At 38.1% G+C, this 21594-nt stretch overlaps 1 long non-coding RNA gene across 1 annotated transcript in view; it reads left to right on the top strand.

Annotated features, from left to right (window-relative positions):
- Positions 1-12005: 12005 nt before the first annotated feature.
- The window catches only part of LOC132663593 (uncharacterized), a 208184-nt gene continuing 198595 nt past the window's right edge, over positions 12006-21594 (top strand). The window contains exon 1 of the long non-coding RNA XR_009603152.3: positions 12006-12224. This is a non-coding gene — a long non-coding RNA (uncharacterized LOC132663593). The remainder of the gene's footprint in view (positions 12225-21594) is intronic.

Below are 21594 nucleotides of genomic sequence, written 5' to 3' on the forward strand. Positions count from 1 at the left end.
GGATCATGACTTGAGTAGGAATCAAGAGTTGGACATTCAACTGACTGAGCCACCCAGGTGTCCTTATATGACATCTTCTTTATCCATTCATCTATCGATGGACACTTAGGTTGTTTTCATATCTTATTTTAAATATCTTGATGAATAGAAATGTTAATTTTGATGAAGTCCAGTATATATTATTTCTTTTCTTTAAGGTTTTCCTTTTGTGTGTTCTTTTTTTTAATGTTTTTTTTTTTAAAACATTTTTTAACGTTTATTTGTTTTTGAGAGAGCATGAGCAGGGGAGGGGCAGAGAGAGAGAGACACACACAGAATCTGAAGTAGGCTTCAGGCTCTGAGTTGTCAACACAGAGCCCGACATGGGGGTTGAACCCACAAATTGTGAGATCATGATCTGAGCTGAAGTGAGATGTTTAACCGACTGAGCCACTCAGGCACCCCTGCTTTTGTGTGTTCTAAGAAACTTTTCTGTACATTTAGGTCATGAAGATATTCTTCATTTCTTCTAAAACATTTATAATTTTGGCTTTTTTTAGGCCTTCAATCCCTCTCAAATTCATTTTTGTGTATCTGAAATTATCTTCAATTCACCTTCAGTTTTCAAAGGGTATTGTCATTGGAGATAATTAATATTTACTTTTTCAGATTTTAAAATGTGTTGTGACATGTACTTTTTGGCTTTCATTAAGATCCAGTGTGAGTTAAGGGCTAAGGTTCATTATTATTTATTTATTTTTTATATATGCGTATATGTTCCAGCATCTTTGTTGAAAAGGTGTATCTCTTGCCATTCATTTGTTTTGGTACCTTTGTCAAAAATCAATTGATCGTATATACATGGGTCTACCTTTGTATTCTCTATACTGTTCCATTGATCAACACAACTATTATTTACCAATAGTTATTTCTTGTTACTTTTTATCCATGCTGCTAAGTGTTGCCTTTAATTTATTATAATTATCCATCCAGTCTGTAATATTTGCCTTTAATTACATTTTTTATTCCATTTATTTTTAAGGTAATTATTCAATGACCATGTTTATATCTGTTGTCTTACTATTTTTTCCTCATCTCCTTTTTGTTTCTCCCTTCTTTTTGGATTAAATTTTATATAGATTTCCATTTTATTTCCTGTATTTCTTTGAGGATTTATTGGTTTAAAACAGTGTTCTGGTGGTGGCTCTAGGGTTTATAATGTGCATCTTTAACCTACCACTGTCTATCATAAATTAATATTATACTATTTCATGTACAGTGTAAAAATCTTACAGCAATGTATTTCCTTTCACCCTCTTTACTTTGTGCAATTGTTGATATACACATTTCCACATTTTTATAAATTCCACAGTCCAGTTTTTATTTATTCTTTATTTAAAAATTTTTTAAAGTTTGTTTTTGAGAGAGAGAGAGAGAGAGAGAGAGCGCAAGCACGTTAGTGGAGAAGGGGCAGAGAGAGAAGGAGACACAGAATCCGAAGCAGGCTCCAGGCTCTGAGCTGTCAGCACAGAGCCCGATGCAGGGCTTGAACTCACAAACCATGAGATCATGACCTGAGCCGAAGTTGGATGTTTAGCCAACTGAGCCACCTAGGCGCCCCTCATTTTTGCTTCAAAGATAATTAAAAAATAATAAGAAATAAAAAGATAGATTTTAGAAATAGTTATCTACATATTTGCCATTTATAGCATTCTTCATTCCTTTCTGCAGATCCGTTTTCACCTCTGGCATAGTTTCTCTATGCCTGAAGCATTACCTCTAGGATTTCTTTTATTGCAGGTCTGCTGGCAACAAATCATCTCCCCTTTTGTTTACCTGAAATTTTCTTTCATTCATCTTTGTCAAACGCTATTTTTGCTGGAAATTGCTAGTATTCATTTGTACAGATTTTAAAATATGTTGTTCTATTCATTTTATGGTTTGAATGGTTTCTGATGTGTAGTAAGCTGTCCTTCTTATAATTATGCCCCTGTCTGTAAGATGTCTTTTTTTATTTCTGAGTGCTTTTCTTTTTAAAATTGGTTTACTGTAGTTTGGCTATGATAGGCTCAATGTTATTTTTCTAAATTTATGTACAGTAAAACCTTGGTTTGTGAGCATAATTAATTCAGGAAACATGCTTGTAATCCAAAGCACATGTATATCAAAGAAGATTTCCACTTGAGAAATAATGGAAGCTCAGATGATTTGTTCCACAATCCAAAAAAATTCAGGTGAAAATTATTACAAAACTGTAATATAATATAAAATAATGAAGAAAATAAAAAAATATAAAGAAAAATAAACAAATTAACCTGCACTTGCCTTTGAAAACCTTTGTGGCTGGTGTGAGAGGGCCAAGACAGAGGAGGCTTGTTGTGTAGGATGACTTTCACTATCACTAACGGAATCACTGCTGTCTCTTGGTTCAGTGTAATCTTTTTCTGCATGGGGGCCATTGTATATGCTTGTACGGATGTTGACATCAGTACAGTATTAATAAAATCTTGTCATATACTGTATTTAATGTAACTGGCAATAAGGCAGCAGAGGAAAGGGTCTATATCTGAGGCAGCCTGACCTAGAATGAAGCAAAACATTCCTAAGCTTACTCTTGTATGGAAAAGCAAATGTGTTCTTTTTTTTTTAATTTTTAATTTTATTTATTTATTTATTTATTTATTTATTTATTTATTTATTAAGTTTACATTCAAATTATTTAGCATATAGTGCAACAATGATTTCAGGAGTAGATTCCTTAGTGCCCCTTACCCATTTAGTCCATCCCACCTCGCACACCCCCTCCTGTAACCCTCTGTTCTCCATATTTATGAGTCTCTTATGTTTTGTCCCCCTCCCTATTTTTATATTATTTTTGCTTCCCTTCCCTTATATTCATCGGTTTTGTCTCTTAAAGTCCTCATAGGAATGAAGTCATATGATAGTTGTCTTTCTCTGACTAATTTCACTTAGCATAATACCCTCTAGTTCCATCCACATAGTTGCAAATGGCAAAATTTCATTCTTTTTGATTGCCGAGTAATACTCCATTTATACACACCCACACACCACATCTTCTTTATCCATTCACCCATTGATGGACATTTGGGCTCTTTCCATACTTTGGCTATAGTTGAGAGTGCTGCTATAAACATTGGGGTGCATGTGTCCCTTCAAAACAGCATGCCTGTATCCCTTGGATAAATGCCGAGTGCAATTGCTGGGTTGTAGGGTAGTTCTATTTTTAGTTTTTTGAGGAACCTCCATACTGTTTTCCAGAGTGGCTGTACCAGCTTGCATTGCCACCAAGAGCGCAAAAGAGATCGTCTTTCTCCGCATCTTTTGCCAACATCTATTGTTGCCTGAGTTGTTAATGTTAGCCATTCTGACAGGTGTAAGGTGGTATCTCATTGTGGTTTTGATTTGTATTTCCCTGATGATGAGTGATGTTGAGTTTGTTTCATGTGTCAGTTGGCCATCTGGATGTCTTCTTTGAAGAAGTGTCTATTCATGTCTTTTACCCATTTCTTCACTGAATTATTTCTCTTTTGGGTGTCAAGTTTGATAAGTTCTTTATTGATTTTTGGATACTAGCCCTTTATCTGATATGTCATTTGCAAATATCTTCTCCCATTCTGTCAGTGTTGCTGATTGTTTCCTTCACTGTGCAAAACTTTTTATTTTGATGAGGTCCTAGTAGTTCATTTTTGCTTTTGTTTCCCTTGCCTCTGGAGACGTGTTGAGTAAGAAATTGCTGTGGCCAAGATCAAAGAAGTTTTTGCCTGCTTTCTCCTCGAGGAATTTGATGGCTTCCTGTCTTACATTTAGGTCTTTCATCCATTTTGAGTTTATTTCTGTGTTTGGTGTAATAAAGTGGTCAGGTTCATTCTTCTGCATGTCGCTGTCCAGTTTTCCCAGCACCACTTGCTGAAGAGACTGTCTTTATTGCATTGGATATTCTTTCCTCCTTTGTCAAAGATTAGTTGGCCATATGTCTGTGGGTCCATTTCTGGGTCCTCTATTCTGTTCCATTGATCTGAGGGTCTGTTCTTGTGCCAGTACCATACTGTCTTGATGATTACAGCTTTGTAGTATAGCTTGATGTCCGGGATTGTGATGCCTCCTGCTTTGGTTTTCTTTTTCAAGATTGCTTTGGGTCTTCGGGATCTTTTCTGGTTCCATACAAATTTTAGTATTATTTGTTTTAGCTCTGTGAAGAACGCTGGTGTTATTTTGGTAGGGATTGCATTGAATATGTAGATTGCTTTGGGTAGTAACGACATTTTAACAATATTTGTTCTTCCTATCCAGGAGCATGGAATATTTTTCCGGTTTTTTTTTTGTGTGTGTGTGTCTTCTTTAATTTGTTTCATAAGTTTTCTATAGTTTTCAGTGTGTAGGTTTTTCACCTCTTTGTTTAGATTTATTCCTAGGTATTTTATGGTTTTTGGTGCAATTGTAAATGGGATCGATTCCTTGATTTCTCTTTCTGTCGCTTCATTGTTGGTGTATAGGAATGCAACCGATTTGTGTGCGTTGATTTTATATCCTGCAACTTTGCTGAATTCATGAATCAATTCTAGCAGTTTTTTGGTGGAATCTTTTGGGTTTTCCATATAGAGTATCATGTCATCTGTGAAGAGTGAAAGTTTGACCTCCTCCTGGCCTATTTGGATGCCTTTTATTTTTTGTGTTGTCTGATTGCAGAAGCTAAGACTTCCAATACTATGTTGAATAACGGTCGCAAGAGTGGACATTCCTGTCTTGTTCCTGACCTTAGGGGGAAAGCTTTCAGTTTTTCCCCACTGAGGGTGATATTAGCATTGGGTCGTTCATATATGGCTTTTATGATCTTGAGGTATGCTCCTTCTATCCCTACTTTCTTGAGGGTTTTTATCAAGAAAGGATGCTATATTTTGTCAAGTGCTTTCTCTGCATCTATTGAGAGGATCATATGGTTCTTGTCCTTTCTTTTATTGATGTGATGAATCACATTAATTGTTTGCGAATATTGAACCAGCCCTGCATCCCAGGTATAAATCACACTTGGTCATGGTGAATAATGTTTTTAATGTGCTGTTGGATCCAGTTGGCTAATATCTTGTTGAGGAATTTTGCATCCATGTTCACCAGGGAAATTGGTCTGTAGTTCTCCTTTTTGGGGTCTCTGGTTTTGGAATCAAGGTAAAGCTGGCATCATAGAAAGAGTTTGGAAATTTTCCTTCCATTTCTATTTTTTGGAACAGCTTCAAGAGAATAGGTGTTAACTCTTCCTGAAATGTTTGGTAGAATTCCCCTGGAAAACCATCTGGCCCTGGACTCTTGTTTTTGGGGAGAGTTTTGATTACTAATTCGATTTCCTTACTGGTTATGGGTCCGTTCAAATTTTCTATTTCTTCCTGTTTCAGTTTTGGTGGTGTATATGTTTCTAGGAATTTGTCCATTTCTTCCAGATTGCCCATTTTATTGGCATATGATTGCTCATAATATTATCTTATTATTTTTATTTCTGCTGTGTTGGTTGTGATCTCTCCTCTTTGATTCTTGATTTCATTTCTTTGGGTCCTTTCCTTTTTCTTTTTGATCAAACTGGCTAATGGTTTGTCAATTTTGTTAATTCTTTCAAAGAACCAGCTTCTAGTTTCATCTATTCTACTGGGTTTTTGTTGTTGTTGTTGGTTTGTTTTTGTTTGATTTGTTTTGTTTTGAATAGCATTAATTTCTGCTCTGATCTTTATTATTTCCTGTCTTCTTCTGGTTTTGGGTTTTATTTGCTGTTCTTTTTCCAGCTCCTTATGCCTAAATGCGTAAGGTTAGGTTGTGTATCTGAGATCTTTCTTCCTTCTTTAGGAAGGCCTGGATTGCTATATACTTTCCTCTTATGACTGCCTTTGCTATGTCCCAGAGGTTTTGGGTTGTGGTGTTATCATTTTCATTGGCTTCCATATACTTTTTAATTTCCTCTTTAACTTTATTTGGCCCATTCATTCTTTAGTAGGATGTTCTTCAGTCTCCAAGTATTTGTTACCTTTCCAAATTTTTTCTTGTGGTTGATTTCGAGTTTCATAGTGTTGTGGTGTGAAAATATGCACGGTATGATCTCAGTCTTTTTGTACTTGTTGAGGGCTGATTTGTGTCCCAGTATGTTGTCTATTCAAGAGAATGTTCCATGTGCACTGGAGAAGAATGTATATTCCGCTGCTTTAGGATGAAATGTTCTGAATTTATCTGTTAAGTCCATCTGGTCCAGTATGTCATTCAAAGCCATTGTTTCCTTGTTGAGTTTTGATTAGATGATCTGTCCATTGCTGTGAGTGGGGGTGTTGAGGTCTTCTACTCTTATGGTATTACTATCAATGAGTTTCTTTATATTTGTCATTAATTGATTTATATATTTGGGTGCTATCACATTTGGTGCATAAATGTTTACAATTGTTAGGTCTTCTTGGTGGATAGACCCCTTGATTATGATATAATGCCCTTCTGCATCTCTTGATACAGTCTTTATTTAAAGTCTAGATTGTCTGATATAAGTATGGCTACTCTGGCTTTCTTTTGTTTACCATTACATGGTAGATGGTTCTCCATCCCCTTACTTTCAATCTGAAGGTGTCTTTAGGTCTAAAGTGGGTCTCTCGTAAACAGCATATAGATGGATCTTGTTTTCTTATCCATTCTGTTACCCTCTGTCTTTTGATCGGAGCATTGAGTCCATTGACGTTTAGAGTGAGTACTGAAAGATAGGAATTTATTGCCATTATGTTGCTTGTAGTGTTGGAGTTTCTGGTGGTGGTCTCTGGTCCTTTCTAATCTTTGTTGCTTTTGGTATTTATTTATTTACTTATTTATTTATTTATTTATTTATTTATTTATTTATTTATATTTTCATCTTTTCTCCCCTCAGAGAGTCCCCCTTAAAATTTCTTGCAGGGCTGGTTTAGTGGTCACAAATTCCTTTAATTTTTGATTGTCTGGGAAACTTTTTATCTCTCTTCTATTTTGAATGACAGCCTTGCTGGATAAAGAATTCTTGGCTGCATATTTTTCTGATTCAGCACATTGAATATATCCTGCCACTCCGTTCTGGCCTGCCAATTTCTGTGGATAGGGCTGCTGCTATCCTGATCTGTCTTCCCTTGTAGGTTAAGGACTGTTTTTCCCTTGCTGCTTTCATGATTCTCTCCTTGTCTGAGTATTTTGTGAATTTGACTATGATATGCCTTGTTGATGGTCAGTTTTTGTTGATTGTAATGGGAGTCCTCTGTGCTTCCTGGATTTTGATGTCTGTGTCTTTCCCCAGGTTAGGAAAATTTTCTGCTATGATTTGCTCACATAACCCTTCTACCCCTTTCTCTCTCTTTTCCTCTTCTGGGACCCCTATGATTCTGATGTTCCTTTTTAATGAGTCAATGATTTCTCTAATTCTTAAATTGTCTCCTTTACCTTAATCTCCCTCTTTTTTCTGCTTCATTATTCTCCATAATTTTGTCCTCTATGTCACTTGTTCTCTGTTCTGCCTCATCTATCCTTGCCGCTGTGGCATCCCTCCATGATTGCAGCTCAGGTATAGCATTTTTTATTTCGTCCTGACTAGTTTTTCGACTCCATTTGGTATTGTTACTGTGATTCTAAATTCTGGTTCAGACATCTTGTTGTATCTGTGTTGGTTAAATCCCTGGCTGTGGTTTCTTCTTGCTCTTTCTTTTGGGGTGAATGCCTTCGTTTTGTCATTTTGAAGGGTGAAAAAGAATTAATGAGGTAGAAAAAATTAGAAAAAAACCCTAAAATTAAAAAAAATTAAACACACACACACACGAAATCGAATAAATGATGCTAGATCCTAGGTGTGTTTTGGTCTGGGTGTTGAAAATTGTTTGATAGATTAGAGAAAAAAGGAGAAATAAAATAAAGGAAATGATATGAAAATTTGAAAAAAATGGATATACTGAAGCCGACTGATATGAGATGATGGGAGTAAAATAGAATTTGAAAAAACTTACATGTAAGTAAAGAATAGAGTAGACAAAAAAATTAAAGGAAAATATTTTTAATAAATAAAAATAAAAATGAATTTTTTCTTTTTGTATTCAAGAAAAAAGGAATGAAAAAGAAAAAAAAAAAAGGAAATCATTTGAAAATTTGAAAAACTGAGTACAGTGTAGTAGACTAAAATAACATGGAAGTAAAATAGAATTTGAAAAAATTTACATAAACTAAGAAATATAGTAAAAAAGTAAAGAAAAATATTTTTAATAAAAATTGAAAATAAAAATGATTTTTTTGTCTTTATTCATGAAGAAGAAAAGTTAAAAAGAAAAAAAATTGAATAGATGGACTTGTTAACAGATTGAAGTACAACTGAAATTACTTTGTTTTCCCTTAGAAGTCAGACTATGAAGCACTTTATAGTCCAAAACCTAAGCAGGCGGTGAGACTTCTGTTCTTGAAGAGGGAGGTTGGCCCAAATGGGTGGGGCTTAATGTAATGGCTCCATTCTCCACTAGATGGTGCTGCTAGCCTACTGGGGTGGGTTGTTGTGGCGCTCATAGATGGGTATGCCCATGCGTGGGAGCCGTGAAAATAGCATCACCCAGCTACCCAGTCTCTAGTATCACAACTCTTCTCCCCACTCAGCAATCGCGCACCTGTCCTCTGTCTACAGCCCAGGCAGTACCTCCCTCCCGAGTTTTGTCTCAGATGCGGCTGTTTTCCCCGGCCCCTTACTTCTGAGGGACTGCAGGTTTGACCTGTTCCGCCCCTCCGCTGGAGGGTCTCACCGAGCAGTGGCTGAATATCGGCTACACCCACGAATGCTTGCTGGACCCTGCTGCTGCCGCCGGTGCCCAGAAACAGTTCTCGAGCTAGTGTAGCAGCAGCGTTTCAGGGATTATGGAAAATCGCAACACACATCTGGCACCAGGCTTCACCCTCAACGACCTTGTTCCAGCACCTGTGAATGTGGCTGTTTACTGGGGTCTGCTGGGCCCAGGTTGCCTCGCAGTCTCTACCAAATGTCTTTCCAGCAGTGGAACCGCTTTTCCCTGTGTGGCTTAAGAACCTCCCGGACCCCACTCTGCTCCTGGGGATCGCCCTTCCCACGAGAGCACCTCCAGGTATTGAGCTATGGAGTTGCAGACTCTGCTCTCCCCCTTGTTAACAGTCTTAATGGAATTTAAACTCTCTCCTTTCTCCTTTCTCCCTTTTTAGTTTAGTGCCTGCGGGTGTTTCCAATTCTCCACTTTCTCTCCGGCTGCTTTTGGGGAGGGGTGCTTTTCCCATATTCCCCCCACCCTCTGTCCTCTCTGTGCCTGCAAAGGTGACCCCTTGCCCTTTGCGACTTCTCCCTTCCCCAGTTCATCTCTGCATGCCACATACCTGCTGAATTCTGTGGTTCGGGTTGTGCAGATTGTTGTGTTTTTCCTTAGATCAGTTTTCTAGGTGTGCAGGATGGTTTAATGTTGGTCTGGCTGTATTTCATGGACTTGAGACCCACAAAAAACTTCCATGCTGTTCCGCCATCTTGGCTCCCTCCCCATCAGTGCTTTGAAGTGACAAAATTATATTAGTGCCATTGTGGGCACCTTCCAACGTTCTGAAAAATCACTCATTTCTGCCAAACACCGTGGCCTGCGACTGAGCATCCAAGAATGGGAGATGATCACCCACAATCCCACAGAAAAGTAGAGAGACTGAGAGGGAGAGGGAGAGAGAGAGAGAGAGAGAGAGAGAGAGAGAGAGAGAGAGAGAAACCAACCATTGGCTCAGTTGTGACCATGTGGCATTCAGCATCACATACTACTTGTATTGCAAGACATTGCTCATTTAAAGTAGTTAAAGTTTTTAGAAATGTTTGCTCATCTTTTGAACACTTGCAGAACAAGTTACTCACAATCCAAGGTTGTACTGTATTCTGTTTGGGATTAGTTTAGCTTCTTGAATCTCTAGGTTATTGTTTTTCATCATCTTTGGAAAATTTGCATAATTTCTTAAAATAATTTTTTTGCTCTATTCTTTTTCTCCTTTTTCTCTGGAACTAGTAATTAAATGTATACTGGATATCTTGTTATTATCCTCAGAGTTCACTGATCCTGTCTTAAGTTCAATCTTTTTCCTCTATGATTCAGTTTAAATAATTTATTATAACTTGTCTTCAGGTTTACTGATCCTTTTTCCTTCAGTGTACAGTCTTTTGCTAAGCTCATCTTTTTTTTTAAATGTTTTAAATGTTTTATTTATTTTTGAGGGAGAGACAGAGTATGAGTTGGGGGAGGGACAGAGAGAGAGAGGAAGACACAGAATATGAAGCAGGCTCCAGGCTCTGAGCTGTCAGCACAGAGCTCGACGTGGGGCTTGAACTCACGAACTGTTACACCATGACCTGTGCCAAAGTCGCACGCTTAACCGACTGAGCCACCCAGGTGCCCCAAGCTCATCTTTTAAGTGAAAGTGTATACTCTGTGAGTTCTGAGCTGCTAGCTTTAGATGAAATTCTCAGCTGTAACTACTTTTTGATGTCCCAAGGTCTTATATCCTATTTCCATGTGGCCTCTAAAATTCAGCCTGTTTACTGAAACTGACATCTGATGTCCTTTCCCATCCCCAAACATCTACAGATGTAGGCTCTGCTGATTAGTGCTATTTATGTGTTTCTACTGGAGATTTTTCTTACATATTTCGTGTGTGTGTGTGTGTGTGTGTGTGTGTGTGTGTGTAGGTGAGTGAATTCAACTGTGTACTTAAAAAGATATTGTATTGTATCTGTAAACTTAAAGTTTTTCCATAGCTTTCAACTTTTTGGTTATTTCAATTATCCTATTATTGGAAATAGAAGTTACCTTTTTGCTTGGGTATACTTTACTGTCTGTCTCTATGCCCCAACTTTTCCTTCCTCTTCTGTGGTTCCTAAATTTAGGTGATGATTGAATGGGAACTGGCGAGTAAGCATTGCAGTGATTCTGTCAAGAGAATTTGCTGACTTTGGGTTATCCTGGTTTACGATATATTCCATTTACATTTCCTGATGAAAAATACCCCAGTTAACTCCACCTTTGCTGTATGTATTTAGTTTGTCCATTTTTAGTATCTAACTGTGGAGGTGATGATCCATTGATGAAGGTCAACTAAGTATGTATGGGAAGGAGACAGGATGGCTCATTATCTTTTTAGTCTCAGGAGACCCCATAGCTGACACCTTTTTAGACCTAAAGCAGTGTTCATATTCTCCTCTCTCTATGATACCACTTACGGGAGAAATTGTGAGGAGTTTTACCAGCACAGTCTTTGGGGTCATATGAGCTTGACTCCTAAACTTTTCAAGTCCTAGTTTCTTTTTTACCTGCAGCTTTATTGAGGTGTAGTTGACAGATAAAATTGTATATATTCAAAGTATACAGTGTGATTGTATTGCACACATTGCAAAATATTTACTATAATCAAATGAACACCTCATTCATCCACATTTACATTGTTTTGTGTGCGAGAATACTTAAGATCTAGTCTCTAGGCAACTTTCAATATGCAGTCAGCATTTTTAGTTACAGTCACCAGTGGTGGACATTAGATCCTTAAAACTTCCTCTTGTTGCAACTGGAACTTTGTACTCTTTGACCAACCTGTTTCCATTTCTCCAACTCCTCAACCCTGGCAACCACCATTCTACTGTCTGTTTCTATGAGTTCACAAGTCCCAAATTCTTTATCAGCAAAAAGAGCGCAATAATACTATCTGTTGCATAATTGCCTGGAGATTCTTTTGAGGATTGAGGTGTGATGTCATGCTCACAAAGCACTAAGTCGATAGCCCAGTATATAGTACCTCTAGATCAACGTTAGCTATTATAATTCGGTGTGGTATTGATATCCCAAGTAATTGGTATGTTACAGAACATCGAATAACAGATTAGGTCACAATATCAAAAGCAACATTCCTTCTATGAAATAGAAGGCCTTCTGCACTCAGAACCCCATTGTGGCCCCTTGATGGTCAGCCAGCTTCTGGTCACAAGTCAGACTTTTATGTGCTAAGCCCTTCACTTGTTTCTCACTTGGATATTAGTAATGCTATATCTGGAGTGTGGGTAATATATCTTTAAAAGATTGCAGACTACTATTTATGCACAAGTGACCATGAAAAAAATTGCATTGTGTTGTAATAAAAGAACCCCCTCAACTAGAACTGAAGTGTCGTTTCCACAACACTGAAAGAGAGACTAAACAAAGCAAACTGGAAAAGCTGCTTGGTGTTGTGTGAGTAGTTCACATTGTTTTCCTTTTTTTATTGTACTGTTTTACCACTGGCAATCAGTGTGGGGCCTTCACTTATGAAAATATAGCTGTTGGCAGTTTAGGCTCAATTTCATTCTCAAGCTGTCATAAATGATCACATGGGAAGATAATACTTGATGGGAATTTTGTTTTCTTTCCCCCCTTTTCCCTTTTATTTTTCTTTGAGGCAACTTGTTAGAGAGGAGAGCAGATAAGATTGAGATCTATGGTATGGTGCAATGCTTGGAAAATACACATGCGTTCTCAGAAGTTCTGTTCACACAGCAAAAAGATAAAGGCAGTGCCCTAATTGAATTAAAGCATTTCCCATCATTCCCACTTGTTTCCTACTATTATCTTCATAGATTCTTGAAGAAGAGCTAACATAACGAAATTTTGTTCAATATAGTACTTTGCTTGTGGCAGATCTGTGGTTTTCTCTGCCCATTTTCTAATAAACACTGAATTCATGCATTCTTGCCACAGATGTGTAACCTGAATTGAATGAAGACTTTAGACCTAAATTCTGGTTTATAGGGCACACAATTTAAAAGAGGAAGCAATCAGAAGTGTGTAGGAAGTGGGACACTTGGAAGGAAAATTGGCCTGATCTCTTCAATAAGTCATTGTCATGAGAAGAATGAGGGAAAGAATAGAACCAACAAAACAAAACAAACAGAAAAAAAATGGTACTTCTTTGAACCCTGGTTCTATCAAACCACTGTTTTTGAAAAACTGTGGAAATTTAATGCATACTAGCTATTCGTTTTAATTAAGTTCTTGTGGATTTTGGTGAATGTGCTAATGGTATTGTGATTATAGAGAAGTATTCTTACTGTTCTAAGGACTGCAAACTTAAGTACATAAGGGAGTAATGTCATCATATCTATTATTTACTTTATAAAATAACAAACAGCAAAGCAATACATGAAGCAAATATTGCAAACTGTAAAAAATGGTTAAATGTTGGCATTGAGCTTATAGGATTCATTATATGCTCTATTTTTCTGTAAGTTTGTAAACTTTCTCAATAAAAAAATCTTCATGGTACTATGCCTTTAAAAAACAAAGAGTGCTATTTATAATGTTTTCTGAGAAGAGAATTCATAATACATAAATACAGACTTATAGAAGTAGATTAAACACAGGTTGATGTAGGGATGAAGGTGTCCTCAAAGCAGTGTCAGATACTCCAATAAATATTTAGAGATACTTGCCTTTTATTTTTTAATTTTTATTTATTAAAAAAAATTTACGTATATTTATTTATTTTGAGAGAGAGAGCGTGAACGAGCACCCTAGCACAAGTGGGGGAGGGGCAGAGAGAAGAAGAGACAGAGTCCCAAGCAGCCTCTGCACTGATGATGCAGAGAGCCTGATGTGGGGCTCAAACTCACAAAGCATGAGATCATGATCTAATCCCTGATCAAGAGTTGGATGCTTAATGGACTGAGCCACCCAGGTGCCCCTGCCTTTTATTTTTAAGAGGACATGCAGTTTATGATGGGGATGCTGCTTTTTCTAGGTATAGGGACTAGGAAGATCAATTTAATATGCTCCTTGTAATAAAAGGAACTGTAGAGAATGTCAGACCATAAATTTGGTAGAGGGTGTCAGCCTGATGGAATGGGAAGAACCCAAGATTGGCCTCCCACATGGGCCTAAATTTGACTACTCTTATTTTACTAGCAGTGTGAACTTGAGCAAGTTTCTTAGGTGATCCTCCAGTGCCTCCTCTGCAAAATGGGGATAATGGAAACTTACTTTCCAGGGGATGTTAGTACGAAACAAGGTAACATACATAAAGAATTTAAGAGATGTGTGAAATACAACTCTGCAGTATTATGATTAGACATTCATTAGAGGCAAGTGGAAGAGGAGTGATCAGGAACTCAGAACAGATGAGATTTAGCTGACCATTGAAGACGTGAAAATGGCAGCAGAGGGGGCATTCCAGATGCCCTGAAGTGATGGAGCCCATAACAGCAAGTGGTTCAGTTTAATTTCAGTATAAGGTTACTGGAATGGAATCATGGGAAAATAGCCTGGGACCTGATGATTTCAGCTTTTGATTGGTAGTTCAGAAAACTTGGACTTTAGGCACTGGATGGTTTTGACAAGCTTTGACATAGAATTGTGCTGTGGAAAGATTGATCTCACAATTGGGTTCAGGTTGTTCCTGGCAAGTCTGAAGGCTGGGATGCCATTGCAGAGTCTTCCAATCTACTTAATTGTCATCCACCTTCTTTGTTACAGGACTCTGGTTTTGGGGGAATGGTCATGCAACCACAGAAAAGGAAAAAAAAAGCAGCTGTATTTGCCACATATTATTTTGAAATAAAGGGTGGCATTGTTTAGTTTTGGCCAATGAAATAGAAGTTGAAGTCATAGGGTTGAGTCTTCCAAGAACGCTCTTTTAAGAGTAGGAGGTAGCTTTAGGCAATAGGGTTGCTGAAGGCCCTGAGAATATAGGTATGGAAAGCCAGCAATATCTTGGGCTTTCCCACACTGCCTGCTGTCGGCCCTGTTGTTACATGAGAGAAGAATAACTTCCAGTTTTTTTTCCCTGAGATGCTGAATATACGGCAAAGGTTTGTGTTCTGTGTAGCTGAATTCAATCTGCAACTGATGTAAGCACCAATTAGGAAGTTTTACAAGGTGAGTAGCAGATGAGAAGCTGTAGGGAGTTGGACTGTGGTAGGGTCAGCCTCAATAGAAATGGAAATGGATGTAGCCAGGAGACGCACACTGGGGATAGACAGGCATCATAAGACAGTTACCCATTGGATGTGTGGCCGGGGTGGGGGGAAAGGGAGGAATCCTGTATGACTTGAAAGTTTAAGCTTGGGTGATCAAGAAAATGGTAACATTATTGACAAACCAGAGATACCTGTAGGAAGAGAGAGCTTGAGTGGCAAGTAAATGAAAGTACATTTTAGATTAGTGAATTTGACTCCTGAAAGAAGAGCCCAGACAATCCAAGTGCTGAATCAGTAATACGGACTCTTAAGCCCTTAGATTGGTAGGAAGGAGAGATTGGGGTAAGGCAAGGGGTCTTACATTCCATTGCAGGGCTTCTTCTTCTTCTTCTTTTTTTTTTTTAACACTTCCCATTATGAAGATGGACCATAACTATTGGTCAGGATTTTTAACCATGGGTTTAAACCACATCTGGGAAATATATAATCATTTTCTCTGGGGCACAATGTCTAGAAAAATGCTTTGCTTAGCTAAGGCATAGGTCTGCTCCGAGAGTAGAATATGGGCTAGGTGACCTCTGGATGTGCTTTATAGTTCTGTGATTCTATAATTATCTCAGGCTTCAAATCACTTTCTAGGGAACAGCAAATAATTCTTACTAATAAAACACAATTTGAAACTTGGAACTGAAATTACACATTTTCAATAAAGTGTTGTAATAAAGTTAGCGACTGGAGACTCCCCCTAGGAATAAAGAGCGAAATGTATTGGTTGGCCACTCGTGCAAGGCAGAGCTAAAGTCTACATTGATTCATCACGTGCAAGATGTGGATGCTCTATATAAGTTTTAAATATAAACCTGACAGTAAATGAAAGATCCAAAAGGACATTGTTATTTAACCGTGGAATCTGCAGTTAATATCAATAGGTGCTCTAAAGTCTAAATTCTGCATCAACCCCACTGAGAAACTTCTGCCTGGTTCTAGTTCCTGCATTTAGTTCCTGTCTGAAACCTCTTTATTGGACAGTGGATGGAAATCCATCTCAGGGTTCTTTATAATTTTACCAACAATAACAGAGCAGTGTTATTAGAAAAGGTAGCAAAGATATGGGGAGCTTTATACCAATAAAAGTTTATCCTAAATTCCCCCAGATTCAGAAGAGCAGTTATTTGGGCAATTTGGTTTTTCAGAGACTTCAGTATATGACAGAGAGCAATTATTAACATAAATTATTTATGGCGCAGTTAATTATTTTCTTAAGGATTCTATTTCCCACAGACATGTAGTGCTTATGAAGTGTAGGCTTATACATATATTAAAGTGCAGTGGTTTCTCGAGTGTCTTCAGGTAGTAGGTGTTCCTCCAAAAATCAGGCCAGGGTCAGATAAGTTTGAGATGTTCCGTAAACAAAATCTCGGTTTCTCTTTTGCAGTTCTTTTCAGTACCTTTACAAAGCTCTGTGACCCTCTCTCTCACCCCGTCCCACCCCCAAGGAAGAAATAGAAGCAGCATTTCCAACAGCATTCCAAAATCTTGGAATTATTTTAATGAGATTACTAGGGATCAAGTCCCATTGATGTTTTCTTTTTAAGGGAATACCAATTTTTTCCCCTCATGTTGGAAACTTGCCTCCCTAACCTCCCTCCTGTTTAAGCTGTAATAATGTCTTCGGTTCACATGGATCAAAGAAGCAAAAGAAGCCTGTCTGGAGACTGAAAAGAGCAGCACAAACACACAAGTTTGAGCGTGCCAGTACATGCACTAGATAGAGCAGGGAGGAATTTGGGGGAGGGGTGGAAGAGAGGGAGAGAGAGAGGGGGGCAAGAAGGAGCTCTGAAAGTGCTTTAAGTCCCTCTTTGCACTTTGTTCAGCTATAGCCTTTACTTTGTGGTGGATTCCTTTTCTCTTAAGATTGAATTACTTCCTGTTCTCTCCAAAAGTGGTATAATGACTACAGTCACACAAGGGCAGAGTAAGACCTAGAAAATAAGTCACTTCACAATCAGCTCCGTGCCTTTTCAGCTACACGACCTGTACAGGTTTTGAATCACACTTTAGAAATAGCTTGTAGTTAATATTTTTTAATATTAGGAAATGAAAAGAAATAATTTTTTCCATTGCAATACTCTTAAAAGCTATTTATGTTTGCTTATCTATATCTGTATGCATTGCATTTAGTTTATGCAACATTTAATAGAGAAAAGGACAAAATATAACTAACACCTGTATCTACTATTTAAAATGAATAAATGATAGCGCTCATGATGTTTGCTTAAAATGTGTTCCTTTTTAGAGAAATAAACAATAGATAATTTTGTTTCTGACCCTCTGATCCAGTCCCTTTGAACTCTTCCTAGAGGCGAATCTAATATGAATTTGGCATCTTTCCAAATCATACTATTACGCTTTTATGGTTTAGGACTCTCTATTCAATACATATGTGTGCTTGAACAAAATGTATTTAAGCGGTATTTTATAATCCATAACACTCTACAATAGTGTTTTTACATTTAACATTATGCTTGCATATGTATCCCCAATTTATTTTATTTTTATGAAGCAAGATTTAGCCTTATTTTGTAAACATTATCCTTTACTTGAGACAGGGCTTTGCCATGTTGTTGCGTGGTTGTGGTGTTTATCCTTTATGCCTGGATAAGCTCCCACTGAGTTGACATATGAGAGTTTGCTTTACTGTTCTCATGTGATGTAGGTAATTACCATATATTTTTGGTCATTATAAACGAGTGAGGAAAGAAGTAAGTAAATGATATAATTTAGGATATTTGAATCTGAAATTAAGAGAAAGCCTCATTAACCGTGGCTTAAGCCACAAGGATTATTTGCTGTTTACATAAACCAGGGCCTGTTAATGGCTACACAGCCGTGCTTGGGATCAGCATCAGCTTTCTTTGCAATTCTCTGCGTGCCTCATGTGTACAAGGTGACTGCCACTGCTTCAAATGTCACATCATCCCAGGGCAGCCTCCAAGCCAGAGGGAATAGGGTGGGAGAAGAAAGGGCCTCTTTCTTTATGGTTCTCTTTTTCACCTTTCCCTAGGAGCTTCCAGTAGACTCCACTGTTTCGTAGCCAGAATCAGGTGATCTGTCTAAACAAGACTTAGCTCTGCAAACAACAGAATTATAGTGATTGACTTGGGCAGACATGATTCTGTTCTAGGACTAGGCACATCAACCCCCCTCCCCCACATACACACCATAGTAGATTTCACCTGGCAAACAGGGAGTGGAAATGGTGGTGTATTAGTCACGGTTCTCCAGAAGAACAGAACCAATGGGAGATAGATATCTATATACCTCTGTATTATCCATCTATATAATTTAGTATAAAGAACTGGCTCACTTGATTATAGATGTGGACAAGTCCCAAGGTCTGCAGGGTGAGTCAGCGAGCTGGAGACTCAGGAGAGCTGATGGTTTAGTTCTGACTCCAAAGGTCTCAGAACCAGAAAGGGCAGTGGTATCGTGCCATTCTGGAGACTGGCAGGTTTCTAACCCAGGAAGAGCTGATTTTTCAGTTCAAGTCTGAAGGCAAGGAAAAAAGCTGATGTCCTAGTATGAAGGCCATCAGGCAGGAGAATTCTCTCTTGCTAGGTTCAGGGTCAGCCTTTCTGTCTTATTCAGGCCTTCCACTAATTAGACAAGGCCCACCCACATTATGGAGGGCAATCTACTTAATCTACCAATTTAAATATTTTCTTATTAATTTTTTTTAATGTTTATTCATTTTTGAGAGAGACAGAGCATGAGTTCAGGAGGAGCAGAGAGAGAGGGAGACACAGAATCCAAAGCAGACTCCAGGTTCTGAGCTGTCAGCACAGAGCCTGACACGGGGCTCAAACTCATGAACTATGACACTATGACCTGGGGCAAAGTCGGATGCTTAACCGACTGAGCCACCCAGGCGCCCCTTAAATGTTAATCTCCTCCAAAAACACACTCACAGAAACTCCCAGAATAATGTTTGACCCAAGATATGGGCCCCCCATGGCCCAGTCAAGTTGATACATAAAATTAAGCATCACGGGTGGTTAGGTAGGGAGCGAACAGTGTTTGCTTCAGAAGTGAGGAATATCATTGTATATCTTTTGGGTTTTTTTTTTTTTTTTTAACATTTATTTATTTTTGAGACAGAGAGAGACAGAGCATGAACGGGGGAGGGTCAGAGAGAGAGGGAGACACAGAATCTGAAACAGGCTCCAGGCTCTGAGCCATCAGCACAGAGCCTGACGCGGGGCTTGAACTCACGAACCGTGAGATCATGACCTGAGCCGAAGTCGGACGCTTAACCGACTGAGCCACCCAGGTGCCCCTTGGGTTTTTTTTAATAGCAGTATGTTTCAAATAATGGATTATTGACTTCAGTGGACGGGAAATATTTTTAACATTTTTGATATGTATTTTCCAAATGCTTTCTTAAAATACTTCTATAATTTGCAGTCTCTAGCAGTGCTTTAGAATATGTTTCCTGCATTAGTCTCAGCATTTAGGTATTTTTTAAAAAGAGCTCTGGAGGTTATTGGGTGTAAAGTATTACTAATTATTACTTTAATTTTCACTAAGCTTGATAAATAGGATAGATTTTTATCTTGTTTGTCTCATACTTGTATTTCCTTTATTATGCATCTCTCTAATGAACTCTTAGCACTCAAACATTTTATAGGTACCTTATGTTTGTTATATATAAGTATATAAGGTATAAGAATATATATTTATCTCTCATATCTCTTTTCTGTGTCTCTCCATGAGCTCTCGCTTTCCTTTTTATTTAAATATTGTTACATTATTGGTACACAGGTGTTTTACTTTTCTTAATCTTATCTATTTTGACCTTTTCATTTATAATTTATCCTTTTATTTGAATCTTTGGTTATGATAAACACTTCCTTGTGGTTTAATTTTAATCTGCTTAGAATTTGGTGTGGAGTAAAGCATAGTTTTCTGAGTATTATTTATTAAATAAAGGTTTCCATTGTTTCTATATGCTTATTTTATGATTTATAAATTTTATGGACTGAATTGTGCAACACTGCTCCTCCGAATATTGATGCCCTGACCCCCAAGGTGACTGTTTATGGAGATAGGTTCCGTAGGGAGGTAATTAAAGTTAAATAAAATCAGGGTGGGGCCCTCATCTGATAGGATTGTATCCTTATAAGAAGAAGAAGAAACACCATAGATCTTTCTATTTTTCATATAGAGAAGAGGCCAGATGAGGATGCAGAGAGAAAGTGGCCATCTATCAGCTAGGAAGATGGGTCTCAATAGAAACCAACCTGACTGTACCTTGATTTTGGATTTCTAGCCCCCAGGACTGTGAGAAAATAAACTTCTGATGTAGAAGCCACCCAGTCTATGGTATTATTGTGTTATGGCAGCCCAAACAGACAAATACAACAACATTCTTAGATTTATTGGGATCTTTTCTTGAAAGCTATTGTTGCTTCTATTAATATATTCTAGTAACAGAAATCTCAATTTATATAAATATATATGTATAAATATATAGTACCATCCCAACAGATTTTTTTATTAAAATTTTTTTTAAATGTTTACTTATTTTTGAGAGAGAGAGAGAGAGAGAAACAGAAACAGAGTGCAAGCAGGAGAGGTGCAGAGAGAGAGGGAAACACAGAATTTGAAGCAGGTTTCAGGCTCTGAGCTGTCAGCACAGAGCCTGACATGGGGCTCAAACTCACAAACTGTGAGATCATGACCTGAGTCAAAGTCAGAGGCTTAACCAACTGAGCCACCCAGCTGCCCCTCATCTAAACAACTTTTGATTATTATTTCTGTTTTATATTTTGTAGTCTGCCCTTTACGTAATATTTTTTGGATATAAAATTATACTTTATTATTATTGTTTTGATGAGAGAGAGCATGAGTGGAGGAGAGGAACAGAGGGAGACAGGGAGAGAGAGAGAGAGAGAGAGAGAGAGAGAGAGAGGGAGAATCTTAAGCAGGCTCCCTGCTGAGCTTGGAGCCAGATGTGGGACTTGGTCCCATGACCCTGAGATCACGACCTGAACCGAAATCAAGAGTCAGATGCTCACCTGACTGAGCCACCCAGGTGCCCCCAAATTATACTTTAAATAAAATATGGTCTGTCAGTTTTGAGTTTCTTGGTGGTACCTAGCACAAAGCCTCCTTTGAGAAGAGTTTATAAACTCGAGCTTCTTGGTTCATCTGCAGTGTTAGGGGCCCATATGGCTCAGCATGCCTTCTGTGGATTAGGAGCTACAAAATGTGAACAAGGGTGGTTGAGGAGAGAAGGTAGAATTCCTAGGGTCTCTCTGGGGGCAAATCTGGCTGAAATATGGAGGAGTTGGCATTTCCAATTATCATTCTAAATAAAGCTGAGGAGAAAACACAACTACTTAGCATTTGGGTTCTACAAAACATTTGAATATTTTCTTACTGTAAATTGCACCTATGAGTACACTATTTGGATAAATATTTAAAATTTTTTTTAAATGTTTATTTATTATTGAGAGACAGAGACTGAGCATGGGAGAGGCAGAGAGAGGAGGAGACACAGAATCCAAAGCAGGATCCAGGCTTCGAGATGTCAGCACAGAGCCTAACGTCGGGCTTGATTGAACCCACAAACCACGAGATCATGATCTGAG

Source organism: Panthera onca, chromosome D4, assembly GCF_046562875.1.
Source record: "Panthera onca isolate mPanOnc1 chromosome D4, mPanOnc1 haplotype 2, whole genome shotgun sequence".
Taxonomy (NCBI): Eukaryota; Metazoa; Chordata; class Mammalia; order Carnivora; family Felidae; genus Panthera; species Panthera onca.